The sequence below is a fragment of the Rattus norvegicus genome (assembly GCF_036323735.1).
Source record: "Rattus norvegicus strain BN/NHsdMcwi chromosome Y unlocalized genomic scaffold, GRCr8 chrY_unlocalized_3, whole genome shotgun sequence".
In the NCBI taxonomy this organism is placed as follows: Eukaryota; Metazoa; Chordata; class Mammalia; order Rodentia; family Muridae; genus Rattus; species Rattus norvegicus.
The window spans coordinates 993,204-1,016,389 of record NW_026947389.1 but is presented as its reverse complement, the minus strand read 5'-3'; the positions used below and the strand labels follow the sequence as shown (position 1 = coordinate 1,016,389).

At 37.3% G+C, this 23,186-nt stretch overlaps 1 long non-coding RNA gene across 1 annotated transcript; it reads left to right on the top strand.

Moving 5' to 3' along the window:
- The first annotated feature begins 2,239 nt into the window (after nucleotides 1-2,239).
- On the top strand, nucleotides 2,240-10,113 carry LOC134484685 (uncharacterized). Its single transcript, XR_010062334.1, has 3 exons — nucleotides 2,240-3,210; nucleotides 8,986-9,091; nucleotides 9,784-10,113. It is a non-coding gene; the product is annotated as an uncharacterized LOC134484685 (long non-coding RNA).
- Nucleotides 10,114-23,186: the final 13,073 nt, after the last annotated feature.

The window sequence follows — 23,186 nt, the reverse complement described above, 5'->3', positions numbered from 1 at the left end:
ATCAGACTCCCTCTTGTTATTTTGAACCTATTGAAGTTGAGGTTTCTCTGGACATCAAGCCATTCCTCTTCCTGCCCATCCTCCTGAGTCTTGTGCTTGGCCTGAATAAAGAATCATGGTAAAACCTCCAAAACCCTTAAGTCTGTCCCTGGGAACAGGAAGGTAGATATTATAGAACTGATATCTAATTGGACTAGACATCCACATTCTATAGTCCATGATGTCCTTTGCTTTACTGCTATCTCCTATTTTTGGATAAAATAAGGATTTTGGACTTCATTATTTCAAGTAGATACAAAAAATTTACACTGTTATATTTAATCTATAAATTGGCATGCTTTATTGCTTATTAATTGCAAAAAATGGAATTGTAAAACATAATTTTTGAGTACACATTCAGGAATGACACACATATATATATATATATATATATATTCTCCTATAAGGAAAGTAAAATATGAAAATGAAATACAATATTCAGTCAATTAAAGGTCTGTAGGGAAAATACTGGCCTTTGGGAAACAAAGAAAACCTAGGAAATTGAAGTGTATGTCACAGGAACAGACCTGAGTGTAGAATTGTTATCCAGAATAAACTCCTCCACTCCATGTTCCTAGACCTTTTCTACCCATGCCAAGTGCCTGATTAACTTTCTCCATTCAGAGCATGAAACCATTAATGAAGGAAAAAGTCACTACGTTTAGAGTGATTTAGTACATAAAGGTTTCCCCTGAGTCACAGGAGAGATACCTGGAAAAGGCACTCCCAAATCTGGACAAGGAAAGGAAAGCTGTTCAGCAGGTAGGCCATGGCAGTTCTCGGAGACATCATCATTAGGCCCTGTCTGGAAAATATCTTGTACCTGGAGATACCTATCTTCTGTGATGTCACAATTGCTGTCGTGACTGCAACTGCCTCTCATATATTCCTTCAGTACCTCTAGGTTTTACTAATTGACTTCTAATTCATAATAAACAGCCATTTGGGAGGGAGAACAAAGAGGATGAAAAGATCAGATATGTGGGGAATGAAGGAAGCTGGCCATCTGTCTTGGTATAAAAAAGGAAGGAATACATGGTCCTCGGTATAGCTCAGTGAGTACCTGGTAGGGATTTAGTGGGAATGCTAAAGAGATAGCCTAGATCTGAGCCTCCAACCTATGGGAATCAGGATATGGGAGCCTCTCAGAAGCATCTGGACTTCCCTGTTTTTATGGTTCCGAAATCTGAGAGTTTATATCATTAATTTCTTTATTCTAAAAGTCTAATGTTGGTAAGGGCACAGTTGTTTTTCTGAGAGCTCATAGCCTTTACTCTTTTTGATAAGAAGAAAAATGTCCTAAGGAAAAAAGGAGAGACAGGTATTTTGTCCTACCTCAGAGTAAACTCCTCCATGTTTTGGATATCTATAGTGCAGTCTGGGAAGCAGCAGTGCTATTAGTTGAGATTTCATCATCTCAGTCTTTCCACTAATATTTCCACTGACTACCACTTTACTTCTCTGTGTCACTAGGTATGATTAACTGTCAGTTTTCTCTTCCTTTATTCCTTTGTTTTTTTTAATGTTTTAGCAATTTGTATTGCTTTTTTAACTTGATTTTTCTATATTTACATTTAATGTTATTTCGTTTCCCATTTTCTTGCCCATAAGATTCCTACCCGTACCCTTCCCCTTCTTCTCTAACACCACTGACTGTGCCTTCACATTCCCTTGAACTGGGAGACAAACCTAGAGAGGACCAATAGCTTCTGCTTCCATTCGTGATGAACAAGGTCCTCTGCCACATGCAGTTAGAGCAATAGCTCTGTACATGTACATTCATTGAATATTGGTCTAGTACCAGAAAGCTCCGGGTCATTGACATTTTTGTTCTTATGGGATTGAAAGCTCCTTTACCTCTTGAAATCCTTTCTCAAAATTTGCCAACAAGAGGTCTGTTTCAGTTCACTGATTTCCCACTAGCATTAATTTCTGTAGTTGGTATGATCTATCTGTGACTCTCAGGAAATTATACACATATATATACATAGCATATATATTATATATATACACACATATATACATATATATATATATATACATATATACATATATATACATATATATATATATATATATATATATATATATATATATATATATATATATATGGTTGCTGGCAGAAGGCACTTTTTAGCTACATCAATCTCATCTATTTTGGTGGCTGACTTATATATATATACTTTTGGTGGATCCTAAACGTATGTGGTTAGGTGGAATTGTAACATGGATTCTGAGCAACTAGGTCAAGAATGTAGACTTCAGAAATGACAGTGCCAAATAGACTCCCTCAAGTTCTTATGAACCTATTGAAGTTGAGGTTTCACTGGTCCTCAAGCCATCCTTCTTTCTGCCCATCCTCCAGTATCGTATGTTTGGCCTTCAGAGAGAATCACGGTAAAACATCCAACCCTCAATTCTAGCAATAGGAACACAGGAAAGTAGATAGTGTAGTACTGCTATCAAATAGGACTAGAGAATTCTATAGTCATTATGTCATTTGCTTTGCTGAAAATGGAATTGGAAACAGAATTTTTGAGTGCACATACAGGAATATTAATAAAGTCTCATCGTGGAATGTACAATGAGAAAGTGAAATACAATATTCATTCAATTAAGGTCTGTAGGCAAAATATTGTCCTTTGGGATATAGAGAAAACCTGGGATATTGAACTGTATGTCACAGGAATGAACCTGGGAAAAAATATTATCTAGAAGAATCTCCTCCACTCTATGTTGCTAAATCTTTTCTAGCCATGCTCAGCCCCTAACTTTGTCCATTCAGAGCAAGTAACCCCTAATGAAACAAAGAGAAATCTCTACCTTTAGAGAGATGTAGTGTGTAAAGGTTTCCACCCTTAAACAGGAGACTCTCCTGAAAGTGTCACCCTCAAATTTGGTCAATGTAAGGAAAGCTGTTTAGCAGGTAGACCATGGCAGTTTTCAGTGACTTCATTAGGCCTCGCTGAAATAACTCTTGTATCCTGGAAAGCCTTAGCTTCTTCTGTGATGTCACAAGTGTCCTGACTGCAACCGCCTCTCAGATATCCCTTGAGGACCTCTAGGGTTCACTAATTGGCCTTTAATGCATTGTATACAGCCATTTGAGAGGGAGAACACAGAGGATGAAGTGATCAGACATGGGGAATATGAAGCTGGCCTTCTGTCTTGGTATGATAAGGGAAGAAATACGTGGTCAATGGGAAATCCCCTTGAGTCTTGGGTAGGGGTTGAGTTGATCCATTGAAGAGATAGCCCTGATCTGAGATTTCCACATATGGAATCAGGAGCTGGGGGCCTCTCAGAAGCATCTCAACTTCCATGCTTGTTATTTTTCTTGGTAGTCAGATAGTTTATATAATTCATTTCTTTATCCCAAAATCCACGTGTTGGCAAGGGCACTATAATTTTTCCTGAGAGCTCATAGCTTTAACCATTTTACCAAGAAGGAAAAGGTCCTAAGGAAGAAAGATAAGGCAAGTATTGTGTCCTCAGTACAGAGAAAACTCCTCCATGCATTGAATTCTAATGATGTAGTTTGTGTCTGGCATTGATAACTGGGAGGGACAAGTGCTTCTTGATGAGACTACATCATATCAGTCTTTCCACTAGTATTACTCTGAATACCATTCCCTGACAGTGACCCTTTAAAATTCTGAGTCAATAGTTGTGATTAACTGGAAGATTTCTTTTCTTTTATTTCTTTCATTTTTTTAAAATTTTTAACAAATTGTATTGCTTTTTTAATTGGAAATTTCTAAATTTACATTTAAAATATTATTTCCTTTCCCAGTTTCCTGACTATAATATCCCTTACCAGTCCCCTTACTCTTTTCATTATAACCTCTCTTACTGCCCCTGGACATTCACTTGAACTGGGAGTCAAACGTAGGCAGTACCAAGGATTCTCCTTCCATTGTAACCCAACAAGGCCATCCTCTACAACATATGCATTGGAGACATAGGTCTGTTCATGTATATTCTTTGAATATTGGTCAACTACCAGAAAGCTCTGTTTCATTGGCATTGTTGTTCTTATGGGGTTGAAAGCACCTTCATCTCTTCTAATCCTTTCTCAAAATCTGCAAACAAGTAGTTCATTTTCAGTTCACTGGTTTGACACTAGGGTTCATGTTGTGGTTTGCCCTGAAGTTATCTGTGGTAGAAGCTAATTCCCCGGCCCCAAGGTCAGCTGCATAGTCCTGTACTCAGAATTCAGGTTACTTCACCAGAACCACGACCCCATTGAATTTGTAAAGTATATGTGAGTGGCAGGAACAGGACAGAAGGAAAGTTATCATGGGAAGAGAAGGAAGAATGTGCGGAAGAGAAGTTTGAAGGAAGAGGAGGAGACTAGAGGAAAAAAGAGAGAAAGGAAGATGACAGATTGAGAAGCCATGGTATGTGAATTTAAGATTCTGCTCTGTGTATTTACAGGTCGTTGTTAATGTTCTTAAGGGATGTATGGTACGTGGCTTTGTATGTTTAAGTGGGCTATTATATCTAATCAACTGGATCAAAGATTATTGTGTTGTATGTTTTTTATGTAGGGTTTGAGTATAGGAAAGTGTGTAATGTCATGAAACACTGCGCAGCAGGAGAGGGATTGTGTTTCTGCCAAGATATCTAGCAGAGAATTGCCGACACTTAGGTTCCAGAGTTAGCAGGGTAGAAGAAAATTTTATTTTTTATTTTTAGATTTTTACATAAAAACATTTCTTGTATATAATATGTTCTAGCTCTGTCTCTCAGAAAATATCTATATCTGGTTTCTGGCAGAATGCACTTATTAGATTCATCAATCTTATCCAGTTTTGGTGATATATATATATATATGTATATATATATATACACATATATACATATGTATATATACATATATATATACATATATATATATATTCTCCTTTGTGTGGCTCCTAATGCTACGGGGATAGGTAGAATTTTCACATAGATTCTGTGCAACTAAGTCAAGAATGTAGAATACACAAAGGACAATGCCAAATAAACTCTCTCCTGTACTAATGAACATATTGAGTTGAGGTTTAAATGGACCTCAAGCCATTCCTCTCCCTGTTTTTACTCCTGTATCTTATTCTTCCTGAAGAATAAATCATGGTAAAATATACACAACACTCAAGTCTGACCATGGGAACACAGTAAGGTAGATAGTGCAGAATTGAATTCAAATGGGACTAGAGAAAAAAATTCTATAGTCCATGTTCTCCTCTGATTTACTGATGTCTGGTAATTTTGGGATAAAATAAGGATTTGGGTGTTTATCATTTGAAGTAGGTCCACAATATTTACACTGTTATACTGATTCTATAGCTAGGCCACTTTTGTAGCCAAAATTATTACAGAAAATGGATTTGGAAAACAATCATGTACACAATTAAGACAATGAATTAGGGAAGATCCCAGCAGGCAGTACTCAGTGAACCATTGGATTATAAAGAAAATAAAACAGGAAAATATAAAGGACATGTAGCTGGAAAGGGAATGAATCCAGAGAGAGTAGAACAAAGTTAAGGATTGGTGTGATCAAGGTAAATTGCAAACATGTGTGAAGAATAAATAAAAATTCTAAAATAAGAAAAAAAGTTCTGAAAATATATTGAGGATTTTTATATCCTATGGAAGTCATTTTTCCGTAAAAGTAGAATAGAGTATCCTAACTTTTGTTAAGTTGCAGAAAAGTCAGTGAAAAAACATAGTTACACTGGTTTAGTGCATGCGGTCTGCATTATTGAAATATCAAACTGAGGCTCATTAATCTGTACAGTTAATTTATATCACCTGTTCAAATAAAATAAAATGAAACACTGTGTAATGATCCACAAAACCAAACTGCACACTATAGAAGTAAATGCAAACCAAAAAAAGTCCCGTTCCTAACCTCAACAATTTTACTCTTTGAAACTCTGAATAAATATGAATATAAAGGTTCTAACCTGATACATAGCATATATTATGGTGTCTTTGTGACTTATATGGTAAGATTTTTAGAGTTGCACATTGCCATCAATTATGTCATTCATTTTTAAAATCCTAGGACAACAAAATTTAAAATCCTTGGGCTTTGGTCCTGACAGCCAGGGATTGTACTCTGTACATGATCACTTTATATTAATTAGCTAAACTCTGAAAGGGAATTAGGTGCTTCACAAAATTATATTGTTTCATTGCTATGGTTATGATAAGTGTTTCTTGTGAGAATATATATATATATATATATATATATATATATATATATATATATATTTCTCATGACAAATTTTGCTTTCTCTTCTGGTGTTTTGTGAGCTATTGATGAGCTTAAACCTAGCTTCCTTACCAACCTAGCACTTACAATAGATTATGTTTCAGTGTTGAACATAGACACACTAAAGATAGGGAAAACACTGAAAATAGTATGGGCTTTGTTCACTGTTCCAAAATATCGTTTTCTGACTTCTTCTTCATCATCTTCACCACCACCACTATCACCACCACCACCACCACCACCACCACCACCACCACCATCATCAACATCATCATCACCATCATCATCCAATTTACATGAAATTGAATTTGGAATTTTGTTACACCAAAGATGAAATGAGAAGTATTCTGCTTGAAGAAGAGATACTGATGAACACTAACTGCTGTGCAGTCATTTTAATGTCATAAAGACACTGCCAAATTTGCTTCAGATGATTGAATGAAATGGTAGCATTCTATACAACAGGGTTTGAGAGTCCCTTAGTAATAGAATGGTCTTTTACAGCAAGGTCTTCATTATCAGACTTTGATTTAACCCATCTACCAACAAAATGAAATTGTCCCAGAAATATTATAGTGCCTCTACAGAAAGAGATTTTATCCACTGATACACATCTACTTCTATTTCTTAATTGTCATGTTGACATGGGCATAGGATACAATATGTTCTGATTTACTTATGGCATTTTAGTATTATTTGGGTTAATTTTGAAAATTTCAAAGGAAAAAACCTATGCCATGTATCCCATACAACTTTTAATTCGATCTTGAAGAGTTTCATGAAAACTGAATGTATATCTTCCATTTAAAAAATTGTAACATCCATCATGTGAAACTCCCACTGAACCTCAGTGGATTGATGTCTCTGGAAGCATTTAAAGACTCTCCTACTGCATTATTGCAACTCTACAGAAGCTTCAATCCCATAGTGGCAGTCCCAGATTGGCTGTAAAAAAATCATTTTCTGTGCCTTGGAAAGGGTTTAAAATTTGTGAAAATGGCGCAGACAGGCCCTAGAAAGTATGTTTTTAAAATTATTTTCTTAAAATTAGACTTATTCGTGCAATATATTTGAGTTATGACTTGCCTTCCCTCTATTCCCTCCTTCTTCTATTCCTCTCCTGTCATCTGTATCTACATTCTTCCGACTCTCACTAGAAAACAAACAGTCATCTCAGCGATAAAAATAAAATGCAAGTTAATGAACTGGAGTAGAACAAAACAAGCAGATAGAAAAGAACCAGTACAAGGTACAAGAATCAGGTACAGACACAGGGACCCAGACTTCCAATCACACACTCAGGAATTCCATGGAAACATAAAACCAGGAAAATATATACACAAAACATACAGAGTAACAATTAATAGATACATAAACAAATAACATAAGGAAGAAGAAATCATGAAGAAAAAGTCCTGACCCATTATGAGACAAGGAACCTCCAAAGATAAGGTTGAGTTCCCTTAGTGCTTTATACACAGTCTAAACTTAAATTTAATTTTTGTACCCAGTGAGATTCCCTTGGAGAAAATTAAGTTTTCATTTTCAAATGATTACCCATTGGAGATAACTTCTGGTTTAGAGATAATGTGAAGTGCAGGGCTTGGATTCTTTCAAGGGCTAATTAAGAGATAAGGAGATCTGTGAGTTGCTGTCTTCTGAACATCATGCAGTTGTGACACTCAAGAAGTCACAATCTATCTGAACAGATCCTAAATAATATTGACCCTGCCTATTCAAAGTAACTAAGGACAGTGCTGGAGAAAAAAAATGATGTAGCCACTGGTGTCTTATTAGTGGTTAAATGTATAGCTTCAAACCCATGTTCACCGAAATGGCTCAGGTTAAATCCAGGGGTTTATGAAACAAATAATAAAGATATGCAAGTGCTATCAGGGTTTAGTCCAAAGAGGGTATGTTGCTTGGGGAGGATGAGGTTGAGAGTGTAGAGGGCTTCCATACATGTGTTGTGCATCTACGGAATTGTCAAAGAATAACTTGCTTTCTTAAAACTTCTAAATGTAACCACCAAGAAAGTTTGGGAGATATTCTCTCAAGTCTGCTCTATTTGTTTTAAAAATTGGGTCTCATTGCATAGCTCAAATTGACCTAAAACGCCCAGTGTTCTGTCACCTGCCTCCCCTGCCCTTATTGGAGGTTTACTATACATGGACAAAATTAAAGGATATATGTAAATCTTCTGTTTATGAAATATGACTACATAATGCAATATTCTGTTATTTGTTTTTCATTTAACAATATATCTTGAATACATGTACATGGGGAAATTCTTCATGTAACATCAGGCAATTAAGAAATGGTAGTATACTCTTTTGTTTAAATAATAGCCTACCTATGTAATTCAGATTATTTTCATTTTCATTAACTAAATTTCATTACTGTAAATCAGCATGAACACTGACTCAGTCACTGTACTCAATGTTGATTATTTACATTGTATTTTGTATAAATTACAAAACACGTTGTTGGAATGATGTCAAGGCTGTTAAGTAATGTAATACTTGTATAAATACTGCCAAATTGCCATCTCAGAAGACTATAATAAATACATTTTGTAATCAATTTTATATGATAGAACCCATAGTATACCATTCAAAATTAATCATGCACATATTTTAAAAACGGTATCAGTCTCTGATTTCTGTCACTTGTTGAATTAGGGTATGGACTGAAGAAACTGAAGGGGAGGGCAGCCTCTATAGGAAGACCAACAGTCTCGAATCATCCCCACCCCTGAGATCTCCCAGACACTAAGCCACCAACCAGGTATCATACACGAGCTGGTGCAAGACCCTGACACATGTATAGCAGAGGACTGCCTGGTCTGGCCTAATCCTGGAGCGACGTGAGCCCCCAGGGACCAGGGATGACTGGCAGGATCTGGGGAGCATCCTCTTGGAGTAGGGGAGGAGGAAGTGGAATGGGATGAGGAACTGTGGAAGAGGACCTGGAGAGGGAGCAATGGCAGGAATGTAAATAAATAAAATAATTTTTATAATACTTTTAGTCATAAATTCAAATGCTCGTTTCTTTTAAGCATCTACATTGCAATACAATCGTGAAGTTTAGCGTTTTATGCTTACTGAACTGTGTAAGAATTAATCCTTAATTTTCTCTATTCTTATTACTTTGCATCAATTGTGTTTGCATATGTAGAATGCTTACTATTCATAATTTGTGCAGAAAATACATTCATGAATTTTTTTATTTTAATGATATGTTATGTGTGAATGTCTGTGTATAAACTTGTGCACATGAACACAGGCACCTGGGGAGACCAGAAGATGTCAGATACCCTGCAGCAGCTTTTACAGCTGGTTGCAAGTGGCTTCATGTGTGTTGGAAACTGAACATGTTTGCTCTAGAGAGTAGTAAGTGCTCTTAACCTCTAAGCTAATACTACAACACTTATTACATAATAAAAACAAACCTATTTATAATTTTCTCATGTATTTCAGGGTATCTTTGAACTTGGGACATCTTGCCTCATTCTAGGTGCTGAGACTACATTCAGGCAATTTCCAGCTTTCTTTCCTTTATCTTAGTAAGATGTGTTAGATCAAATATGTTAATATTATGCAGTAAATCCTCCATATGTTTACTTATAGAACCTTGGCTTAGTGTCTGTTTCATTCCTCTGCAATGACTATATTAATTTTAGAGTTCGCAGTTCTCTCTTTCTTTACACAATTGATCAGATGTGTTTTTCTTTCATATAGAATGAATAAGAGCCTTTTAGTTTTTCTTTGAATAGTTAATGTACTAAGAAAATGTGTTGAAATTCCCATTTTAAGGCCAATCCAAAACATTATTTCTTTAAAATGTTCCTAGAGTTATGTTTTTCTTTTTCTTCTTCTTATTATTATTCTCATTAGTCTCATTATTAATATTCTGTGTAAGCTTTTATGTGTTCAAGTCATGTAGTGAATATGGAAATCTTCCAAACATATATGTGTAGGTATCAAATTTAGGTTCTTGGTTTTTCATGGCATAAAATTTTATCTGCTCAGGGACCTCACTAGAACACACTGTAAAACATTAAGGTGACATATAGCTCCAGGCTGCTTTTATATATACAATGTTTCCATCATTTTGTTTTAAAAAATATTTTTGATTATTCTAATATATTTTGTTTTCAATGTCCAGTTGGTAATTCTAGTGTGCTTATTTTATTATTTAGGTAATAATTTAATCATAATTATTATGCACTTGATACCTAGCTAATATGAAATTATCTTATAAAATTGAATAAATGTAATTAGTTCCCTTCAGCATGAACCTTGGTACATAATTTTGTTCATTATTACTATGTATTTGCATAAAACAGAGAATATTTCATTGTCCCAATACTGATGCGAATTTTATACAGTATGACAGCTACCAACTACATGTGACTTTTAATCATTTAAAAGGAGTTAAGATTATATTGTTAAATGATATTTCCATAACATCAAGTAAATAGATTTTTTGCTTCAATTAATTAAACGTGCTACAGCAGGAAAAAATTTAATTTCCTTTGATATGTTAAAATGAAATTTATCTTTACCATTCTCCTGCCTATCAGAAAGCCAATATTCTTATACAGGAAGATTTGCCAAGCACATGGCAGGATAGCCACAAAGGCAGTGCAGTGGCATGAATAGCTTGGTGATAGCCAACAGCTCTCTAATTTTGCTTAAGTCCTGTTCAGTGAACACGGATGGTACTGGTAGTTTATCCACATATATAAGGTTATTGAAGCTGTGGTTATGGGGGAGAATGTACAGCCCCTTACATACTAAAGCCAGTATCATACCTAACAACAATCATAGCCATGTGTCCTTATATACAGAATTAATTACAGTCTCTGCAGCAAAGATCACAGTAAAAATCCCAGCCAATCATATACCCAAAAGATGCCTCAACATATAAAAGAGACACGTGCTCCACTATGTTCATCGCAGCCTTATTTATAATAGCCAGAAAATGGAAAGAACCCAGATGCCCTTCAACAGAGGAATGGATACAGAAAATGTGGTACATCTACACAATGGAATATTACTCAGCTATCAAAAACAACGAGTTTATGAAATTCGTAGGCAAATGGTTGGAACTGGAAAATATCATCCTGAGTGAGCTAACCCAATCACAGAAAGACATACATGGTATGCACTCATTGATAAGTGGCTATTAGCCCAAATGCTTGAATTACCCTAGATCCCTAGAACAAACGAAACTCAAGACGGATGATCAAAATGTGAATGCGTCACTCCTTCTTTAAATGAGGAAAAAGAATACCCTTGGCTGGGAAGGGAGAGGCAAAGATTAAAACAGAGACTGAAGGAACACCCATTCAGAGCCTGCCCCACATGTGGCCCATGCATATACAGCCACCCAATTAGACAAGATGGATGAAGCAAAGAAGTGCAGACCGACAGGAGCCGGATGTAGATCGCTCCTGAGAGACACAGCCAGAATACAGCAAATATAGAGGCGAATGCCAGCAGCAAACCACTGAACTGAGAATAGGTCCCCTATTGAAGGAATCAGAGAAAGAACTGGAAGAGCTTGAAGGGGCTCGAGACCCCAAAAGTACAACAATGCCAAGCAACCAGTGCTTCCAGGGACTAAGCCACTACCTAAAGACTATACATGGACTGACCCTGGACTCTGTCCCCATAGGTAGCAATGAATATCCTAGTAAGAGCACCAGTGGAAGGGGAAGCCCTGGGTCCTGCTAAGACTGAACCCCCAGTGAACTAGACTATGGGGGGGCAGCAATGGGGGAGGTTTGGTAGGGGAACACCCATAAGGAAGTGGAGGGGGGAGCGGGATGTTTGCCCGGAAACTGGGAAAGGGAATAACACTTGAAATGTATATAAGAAATACTCGTTAATTAAAAAAAAAAAACCGTGACAAGAGAGTATCAGGCCATTGTGACACTGTCCTCCCATTAGAAACATGGAAGTGTTGACAATCACAGGTTGTGGTATCATGTCTGAACTTTGACACCCAGCTAGGCAAAGGTTAACCTGTCAGTTAGCTTCCTGAGTACCATCCACAAGACAAGGGTAGGCTCAGATGATGGAACGTTGAAGATAGCTGCTATTCATTGTGAGCTACTTTTCAGGGTAAGTGGAAGACCATTTATCCTCTTGTGATATGGGAGATCAGAGTAATGAATGGGGACAGAGGGGACAAATCTGTGTTTTGTTTTGTTTTGTTTTCTGGACAACCATAACTACATTTTCTAGGCTAAGGATTTGCACATGGAAGTCTAGTGTCTCACATTGGTATATACCAATCTTGTATGATCTCAATAGCACAAGTGGTTCCAGGCTTCTTTCTTAGTTACTGGGATTTACAGGCAGTCATTTATGTCTTGTCTCCTAGATTCACAAATTATTTTCTGGCTTCATATACACAAGGCATATTTTTACACTCTGTCTCTCTGTGTATGTGTCTTTCTCTGTCTTTCAGTCTCATCTCTCTTTCTCCTTCTGTCTGCCTCTCTTTCCTGTTTTTCAGCTTTCCTACAACAATCTTTACTAATGATAATATATTTCATTTCAGTTCATGCACTTTATTCTCTCATAAACTCCAGTGTGATCTAAAATTGCTGTCTATTGCAGAACCACAATTAAAAATATAACTGTTGTCCAAATCTACTAGACTAGAATTTTAACCACTGAGAAGATGTAGAATATCAACAGCTCCCAACAAGCCTAGGATCATATATGGAAGGAAAATTTTCAGAGATAAAAGAAATGCATGCCAGGATGACCATGGCTTCTCTTTACAGGGACTACCAGCATCTGGAGAAAGGTAACATGGGGCTTTAATAAACATGCATCGTGTAACAATACCTAGTCTCTTCCCTTATGTTACACTTCCCTGTCTGTATTTTCCTAATGGCTGTTGTATATAAATGTAGTAGTTACTGCCTTTCAGGAGTATAGACGTTGTCACATGTGGCCCCCAAATGAAGAATTTGATTTTTCTTCCCTGGCTGAAGCTCCTTGCCAATGATCTACAACATATTTTCCCCTATGACTTCTGCTTTGTTTTGTGTGTGAGTGTCTGTGTGTGTGTGTGTGTGTGTGTGTGTATCTGTCTGTCTGTCTGGCTTTCTGTCTTTGTCTCTGTCAGTCTGTTTCTTCCAGATGATACCTCTCTATACTTCAGTTTCACTTCTTAATTGCTCATTCCAAGATTGACCCATCATGCTTTCTCTGATTGTTTGCTTTTGATGACTCAAATTACACCTGTGTTAATCAGTGCACCTGTAGCCACAACTTTGTACCATTGATCACATCATAACCACCCTCACGGCTAAAAAAAAGCTATTTTTGAGCCTCTGAGGGAAGTTTTTATCAGAATTTAAAACTTTTCTGTATTTTTTACTCCCCTATTCAAACTGTTGTAGTTTGTGGATCTTCCCCAAGTCTTTGCTTAATTGTATTTATCTATGTACCTGGCCTACTGGGAAGACATCATCCCAACCCTCCAATATTACTAATCAGGAGGAATAGATGAAGAAATTGGAGAAATTGGTCATTTATCTACAGAAGATGTCCCTGAGATGGATTAACTGTGTCGAATCATCGCATCACTGACAAGCATTCTGAACTATGTTCTCAGTTTATTTTCTTCTTTGTCATTTTGAGTGTGCTACCTAAGGTGGTGAGGACCATTTGTGGGCTGTGTTTGAGAATTGACTCTTCACTATTCATGCATGAAGGTGGTAAAAAATACAATAGATCAGTGATATCTCTGGGTTAGAAGGATAGTGATAGAATGTCTTCCTTTGTGTCTCAGGCAAAGATCCTTGAAAGGGCAACTTGGCTTGTTGATTTGGAGAAGAGTTAGTTAATGGGTAGGTATGTGCTGTTGAAGGGGACTCTCTTCTGGATACTCTAGAGTATGCTGGAATTTCCATGGTATTCTCTGTGATGTCACTAGTTTTATGGAAACAGAAACTGCCCTTGTGGTATTTAGTTAGTACTTATTGGTTTACGCACACAAATATTTTTGAGGATGATCAAGCTATTTACAGAGAAAACAGAAAGCATGGAGAGACAAAAGAAAGAGAAAGAAAAAATTAAAATACTTTCTTGTTACAGAAATGGAAAGAATAATTATCTTGTGGTAAATGGCGAGTTAGGGCACTTGGCTGGTTCTGAGGAGCTTCCTAGAGGAGGTGCTCTTGGCTCTGGCCTTGTAGGAGTACGACTTATGATCTGAGGGCTCTGGATTCCTAATGAAGAGAACCAGTTTCAGGAATATCTGATCATTTTTTGGCAGAGAACCAGGAATTGTCAAGCATGCAGCTGGTCTACTATGAGTTTCTTACTTTCATTCTGAATGAGCAAGAATTCCAAGAAGAGTCACAGGAATAAAAATTTTGACTCTCAGTGTAGAGTATTGAATTTTATCTTCAGAGGTATCCTGGACATGCCATTGGAATTTTATGACAAGGGCTTCTACCCTTGACATGCATCAATATCTCTGACTCTTTGTCTTGGACATACATGATTAAGGATTGGGGGTCCTAAACACTAATGACTCCAGGACTTACCTGCATCCCATCAGATATGTACTGAAAATGTCCTCCATTTCTTCATGTCTTGGCCAGATTTTGTTGTTAAGGGCCAGGGGGACTGCAGAAGGAAGTGAGGCGTATGTCTATCGATCATGGTTGGGAGAAAGAAAATAGCTAATAGATCCAGCTTGACTAGAGCTTTCCTCCTCTTTCAGTGCTTCCACGTGTCTGTAGACTTCGCCTTTTGTCATGCTTTATTGGGGGATTTGCATTTTTTCTCCTGTGTCTGGGCTACTACTATGCATGTTCCCTTGTTTTTATCTACAGGGTCTCCGGGTAAGGCATCATCCCAACCTTCCAGCATCAGTGAGCAAGTGCAACAGATTAAGAAGTTGGAGAAATTGACTAAGGAGCTCCAGAAGATGACATGTGAGTTGGAAAATTCTCGTGCATAGGTAACCATTGCACCAACAGCATTTGAAGAGAAGTACTCATTGTATGCACTTCTTTGTAGATAGTCCTGACCCCTGTGTGATAACCTCAGTTTTCTCAGACCACAGGAAAATGCAACTGTAATGTCCTCATGTACAAATTAATTTTCTTATGTTCCTCTCAGAATCACGACATAAAGAAAGGATAGTAGTGTGATAGGAAGCTATTTTATTTCTCAGAAATGCAGAAGCAGTGGTTTGAATAACTGTCTTGGGTTACGGAAAGTAATGTGTGAGCTCTCATCATGGATTTTAATAGACAGAGAATGTATTTTCTGTCCTCAGACACACAGAAAGTTGATAAGCTACAGAAGCATAGTAACTTAAACTTAGATAAGTAAACTTTTATTTTTTTTATTTAAAGTTTTATTTTATTTGTTTTCAATGAGTATCTGTAACTCTCAGACACAACAGAAGTGGAAGTTTAATGCCATTATACATGGTTTTATTCCACTAGGATTTTGCTGGTAGTTGAACTCAGGACCTATGGAAAAACAGTTAGGGCTCTTAAATGCTGAATCATCTCACCAGTCTAAATTACTTTTGACGATGATGGTGATGATGATGATGATGATGATGATGATGATGATGATGATGATGATTACCATTATTATTATTATACTTAAACTCTAAAGGGATCAAGATTTCCCCTCCTCCAAAGCTCTTTCCCCTCTCCTGTCTCAAGATACCCTACAATAAAGAAGATACCATCACAGCTTCCCATCCTCCCCAGCACTGAAGAAAGAAAAGTTTTACTTTGTCATGGTTATGGACATATTCTTGTTTACTGGGCTCAGAGCTTCAGATCTGATGGAGGGAGACTATGGAAATGGAATCTCCTTTGGAGGAATCTGCTTACCTTGTAGGAATGGGGAAACAGAGAGCAAAAGTAAGATGTTGTTCCATGACTTCATCCCTTGCTAAGAAAAAAGTGTCCTTTTCACAGCTTGGGAACTGGGTAAGCAGTCTAAGCAAGCATGGCTAACAAGCCAAACCAGATGGGTAAACATTTGTCCATTGGATACGAAGGGGGAGCATTTAATTGACTATGCTGACTGTATCTCCTGTCCACTGTGTTCTAATCCCATGCAAGGAAAGTTCGGTGGATTTTGTCTGTCCTGTGTCAGAACAATAGTGTTTTCCATTCTGAATGCTTTTTCTTCACTGATATGAACCTTGAGAGAACAGTGGGAGCCACGGAAAGCCATAGCCAACAACATTCTACATTCTAGAATATCAAGGCCTTCTCATAAGAAACACTTTCTTGTAGTTGTGAATTCAGCAGGGAGGAAAATTACAACCAACCTCTGATCAAGCAGCATAAAAATTAGCATGAGATAAAGAAAGACTTAAAAATGAGTCAGATCTCTGATACATAACAATAAGTGGACCCTGGCACTGTCACAAATAACATTAAGGTTATTTTGTTGAGCAAGAGTTACTCTCCTGGAGTCCTCAGATGTTCATATGTGGTTGAAAATCTGTCACGGAAGACTGTATTGATATCATACTCTAATCCAGAGAGACCATACAAAAAAGTATATTATTCCTTCTGGAGTATTGGTTGAAATTAATTCACATCACACATTTGTATGTGAGGCTTAAATTAATGTTCTACATAGACAAAAGCATTATCTCAATCCTTGCCTTTGTAATTTGTTTTGTTTTGTTTTGTTTTGTTTTTTAATTTTGAAAATGGCTTAGTATTCTTCAGTTAAACAATTGAACTGAAGTGACTGTTCCTCAGACTGTATACATAGAGAACAGCTGAGTAGTAGTTGACATTTTTAGTCGGGGCGTCTCCCCATGGATCTGTTTGTGCCTGAATAAGCATGCATAGACTTATTTCAGTTAAGGGAATCATGTAGTATACAAAAAATTAGAGGATCCATCTGCTGTAAATATTTTCTTTTACTCAGGTGAAGGAAGGTTTATCAAAGGCTGTGTATCAAAGGTTGTAGATATTACACCATCCATAGGAGATAATATATCAAGAAAGATTCTGCAGGGATACAGAGATTGACCTAAATATCCCCACACAATTCTAAGCCAGGACAGACAAGATATCACTTCACGTGGAAATTTAAAATAATCTGATGCTATGGTATGTGGAGTGTTAATAAAGAAAAACCACCTAAAAAGCATATGCATATATAGAAGATGCTATTCAAAAATATACAGAGGCAGTTTGGAACCTACATTTAGCACAAAGAGATTGAATCCCCACTTCACAGATACTGAATAGAACCACTGAGTATTAAGAAATCTATATTAGAAATCACTTGCCTATCACATGTCTGTATAACTAGGTAGTCACAGCAAACATGACATTCGGAAAGCATAGCTTGAACTTGTCAACAATGGAGGGAGTGCATGTAGTGAACGAGGTTTGGGCATGAAACTCAAAAGTCGAAAATACCACTGAGATTTGAGTTTTGAGGACAATAAATACTTAATGACTTTTGGGACAAAATTTGAATCTAAAGACTCCTAAAATTATTTATCAATCAGCTCTGAATCCCTATGGAGATTGGTGGATATTATGAATTTAGTCTGTGCCCCAGAGGTATAGGTAAATGGTGTAATTTGAAGTGATTAGGTATGCTAAAGAGGCATACAAAACTGAGGAGGCCATGGTATCATTGAATAAGTGTGCTTCTCCAAAACGTAGCATGATTTTTTGTGCAGTGACCTAGACACTATACACACACGCGCATGCACACACATAAACACACAGATACACATATACACACATACACACAAACACACACATAAACTCACACAAACACACACACACACACACACACACACACACACACACACAAAACCCACAAATAATTGACTTCCTCTGTGCTGTGTGTGGCATGCTGGAATTATCCAAGATATGAAGAGTATTCTCCACAAGTAAGTTAAACCCAAACTCAATGAAAAATTTAGAATTCCTCCTCCTTTCTTGAGAAAGCATTCTGTGCATGAGTAATGCTTACATTTTAAAGTTTAAGAGGGATGACTTGAAAACAGTAACTACTTAATCCACGTTGAAACAGCATTTCAGAGATGTGTAGTGATTTAATTTTGATTTTATGAAACTGCAATTTCTCAGGTCTCATTAGTGCAGTATTGAACCACGTCATTCCTAAACATAACTGTAGGGACAGTAAGAGTTTGGAGATTTCTCTAAGTTGAAAAACCTCAGAAATCGTATTAGCAACAACTTAATTCAAAAATGGAGAAACTTGTGCTTAGGTAAGGTCCGGTACCTAAGACTGAGCAGCTGGTTCAAAGCCAAGGACAAACATTGCATGTAACCAAGGACTGCTGGGTACAGAACCTGTTACTAAAATGGAGAAAGCTAAAGTCTTCAGGAAATATGGATAAGGAAGACTTGAAATGGTAGAAATATATGCTATATATTTAGTGGTACACACTGAGAGGATGAATTTTTGAAATGTTTATCTCCTTAGGAGTGTAAACATTTGAGCTAAGTAAATGCTGTAGCCTAGGTAGGAAAGGGAAGTGAGTTTCCATTCAGACACTGGAATTACCTTCATGCCGAACATGAACATGGGAGGGTTTCAAAGAAATGTTGAAGCACATCAAGAGCTTCTGAGCATCCAGGAGGAGTCTGAGAGGATTAATTTTTTCTTGTTATGAGGGATTTTCTAGTTTATTGTTGGAAATCCATCAAGAGAAGTTCAAAGTCTAGAAACCAAATTCTATACAAGTCTCATATTAGCTTTGGAAGACTGTGACCTGTAAAGGCCTCAAAAAGGCATAGCTAGATTCACCTGTTAAAATGTATTACAATTGGTGACTGACTGCCTTTCCACTATGTTCCCAAGGCCAGCCGCAAGGTACGACTGTGGTGCTAAACCTTCAGCTGGAGAATTCTGCTTAGCTTAATTACTGTGTTTTGTTTTTGGTTTGAGTTGTGTTTGCTTCAGGTATTAGTACTGTTGGTTTGGTTGGAAGTTTTGTTATTCATTCTTAATAAATTTTTGTTCTTTTGGTGAATTTGCAGTTTTGATAACATCATGCACATTGGGTTATGATTGTATCATTAAACCCTTTTTGAAAAAAATTAATATATATTTTTCAGAATAAAATGTGTTTTTCAACTCATAAGAAACAAGTTTTTTCTTGTGTCGTGTTGCACCCTGTAATCCCAGAAACCATATGTAGAGATAGATGACTAAAATTTGCAGTTCTTGGGATTCACAATTGTTCCCAGTAAGCCAGAGGTACACATGTGGATTGGCCTTTGGATGTGTCTAGTGTGGCCTAATCTGTATACCAATTTCATGATGGAAAAGGTATCCATACTCTATCCTTGTGGTCATATATTTAGCTACTCCTAAAACATAGTACTTTAGGAATGATCTCATAGAACAAGTTAATGAGAAAATCAACAGTATTTGTCTAATGACTACCAGAAAATGAAAACATTCACCAATGTATTGGAAATTAAACTCCGGAATATCTGACGTATTCTGTCTCTGCTTTATTGAGATATAGTCTCAGTGCGAACCACATAGAAGAGATAATGAATTCCATGTTCTAAAAAATCTTTTTTATACTTAGTTTTTATGTTGTTGGCCTTGAATATGTATTTGGTGCCTATTTTGGATAGTTGTTTGGTTCAGATTATTATCATTACCATTATTATTGCTATTATTTCTTTTTTTATTAACTTGAGTATTTCTTATATACATTTCTTTTTTTTTAAAGATTTATTTTATTTATTATATATAAGTACACTGTAGCTGTCTTCAGATACACCAGAAGAGGGCATCGGATCTCTTTACAGATGGTTGTGAGCCACCATGTGGTTGCTGGGAATTGAACTCATGACCTCTGGAAGAACAGTCGGGTGTTCTTAACCACTGAGCCATCTCTCAAGCCCTCTTATATACATTTCGAGTGTTATTCCCTTTCCCGGTTTCCAGGTAACATCCCCTTCCTTTCTCCCCTTCTTTATGGGTGTTCCCGTCCCCACCCTCCCCCCCTTGTCGCCCTCCCCCCAACAATCTAGTTCACTGGGGGTTCAGTCTTAGCAGGACGCAGGGCTTCCCCTTCCACTGGTGCTCTTACTAGGATATTCATTGCTACCTATGAGGTCAGAGTCCAGGGTCAGTCCATGTATAGTCTTTAGGTAGTGGCTTAGTCCCTGGAAGCTCTGGTTGCTTGGCATTGTTGTATATATGGAGTCTCGAGCCCCTTCAAGCTCTTCCAGTTCTTTCCCTGATTCCTTCAACGGGGGTCCTAATCTCAATTCAGTGGTTTTCTGCTGGCATAGGCCTATGTGTTTGCCGTATTCTGGCTGTGTCTCTCAAGAGAGATCTACATCCGGCTCCTGTCGGCCTGAAATACTTTGCTTCGTCCATCTTGTCTAATTGGATGGCTGTATATGCATTGGCCACATGTGGGGGAAGCTCTGAATGGGTGTTCCTTCTGTGTCTGTTTTAATCATTGCCTCTATTCCCTGCCAAGGGTATTCTTGTTCCCCTTTTAAAGAAGGAGTGAAACATTCACATTCTGATCATCCGTCTTGAGTTTCATTTGTTCTAGTCATCTAGGGTAATTCAAGCATTTGGGCTAATAGTCACTTATCAATGAGTGCATACCATGTGTTTTTTTCTGTGATTGGGTTACCTCACTCACGATGATATTTTCCAGTTCCAACCATTTGACTACGAATTTCATAAGGTCATTGTTTTTGATAGCTGAGTAATATTCCATTGTGTAGATGTACCCCCTTTTCTGTGTCCATTCCTCTGTTGAAGGGCATCTGGATCCTTTCGAGCTTCTGGCTATTATAAATAAGGCTGCGATGAACTTAGTGGAGCACGTGTCTTTTTTATATGTTGGGGCATCTTTTGTGTATATGCCCAAGAGAGGTATAGCTGGATCCTCAGGCAGTACAATGTCCAATTTTCTGAGGAACCTCCAGACTGATTTCCAGAATGGTTGTTCATGTCTGCAATCCAACCAAAAATGGATGAGTGTTCCTCTTTCTTCGGATCCTTGCCAGCATCTGCTGTCACCTGAGTTTTTGATCTTAGCCATTCTCACTGGTGTGAGGTAAAATCTCAGGGTTGTTTTGATTTGCATTTCCCTTATGACTAAAGATGTTGAACATTTCTTTAGGTGTTTCTCAGCCATTCGGCATTCCCCAGCTGTGAATTCTTTGTTTAGCTCTGAACCCCATTTTTTAATAGGGTTATTTGTCTCCCTGCGGCCAACTTCTTGAGTTCTTTGTATATTTTGGATATAAGGCCTCTCTCTGTTGTAGGATTGGTAAAGATCTTTTCCCAATCTGTTGGTTGCCGTTTTGTCCTAACCACAGTGTCCTTTGCCTTACAGAAGCTTTGCAGCTTTATGAGATCCCATGTGTCGATTCTTGATCTTAGAGCATAAGCCATTGGTGTTTTGTTCAGGAAATTTTTTTCCAGTGCCCATGTGTTCGAGATTCTTCCCCAATTCTTCTTCTGTTAGTTTGAGTGTATCTGGTTTGATGTGGAGTCCTTGATCCACTTGGACTTAAGCTTTGTATAGGGTGACAAGCATGGATCGCTCTGCATTCTTCTACATGTTGACCTGCAGTTGAACTAGCACCATTTGCTGAAAATGCTATCTTTTTTCCATTGGATGGTTTTGGCTCATTTGTCAAAAATCAAGTGCCCATAAGTGTGTGGGTTCATTTCTGTGTCTTCAATTCTGTTCCATTGGTCTATCTGTCTGTCTCTGTACCAATAGCATGCAGTTGTTATCACTATAGCTCTGTTATACTGCTTGAGTTCAGGGATAGTGATTAAACCTAAAGTCCTTTTATTGTTGAGAATAATTTTAACTATTCTTGGATTTTTGTTATTCCAGATGAATTTGCAAATTGTTCTGTCTAACTCTTTGAAGAATTGGATTGGTATTTTGATGGGGATTGCATTGAATCTGTAGATTCCTTTTTTAAAATGGCCATTTTTACTTTATTAATCCTGCCAATCCATGAGCATGGGAGATCTTTCCATCTTCTGAGGTCTTCTTCAATTTCTTTCTTCAGTGTCTTGAAGTTCTTATTGTACAGATCTTTTACTTGCTTGGTTAAAGTCACACCGAGGTACTTTATATTATTTGAGTCTATTATGAAGGGTGTCGTTTCCCTAATTTCTTTACAGCTTGTTTCTCTTTTGTGTAGAGGAAGGCAACTGATTTATTTGAGTTAATTTTATACCCAGCCACTTTGCTGAAGTTGTTTATCAGCTTTAGTAGTTCTCTCTTGGAACTTTTCAGATCACTTAAATATACTATCATATCATCTGCAAATAGTGATATTTTGACTTCTTCTTTTCCCATCTGTATCCTCTTGACCTCCTTTTGTTGTCTGATTGCTCTGGCTAGAACTTCAAGAACTATATTGAATAAGTAGGGAGAGAGTGGGCAGCCTTGTCTAGTCCCTGATCATAGTGGAATTGCTTCAAGTTTCTCTCCATTTAATTTAATGTTAGCAACTGGTTTGCTGTATATGGCTTTTACTATGTTTAGGTATGGGCCTTGAATTCCTGTTCTTTCCAGGACTTTTATCATGAAGGGGTGTTGAATTTTGTCAAATGCTTTTTCAGCATCTAATGAAATGATCATGTGGTTTTGTTCCTTTAGTTTGTTTATATAATGGATCACGTTGATGGTTTTCCGTATATTAAACCATCCCTGCATGCCTGGGATGAAGCCTACTTGATCATGGTGGATGATTGTTTTGATGTGCTCTTGGATTCATTTTGCCAGAATTTTATTGAGTATTTTTGCGTCAATATTCATAAGGGAAATTGGTCTGAAGTTCTCTTTCTTTGTTGTG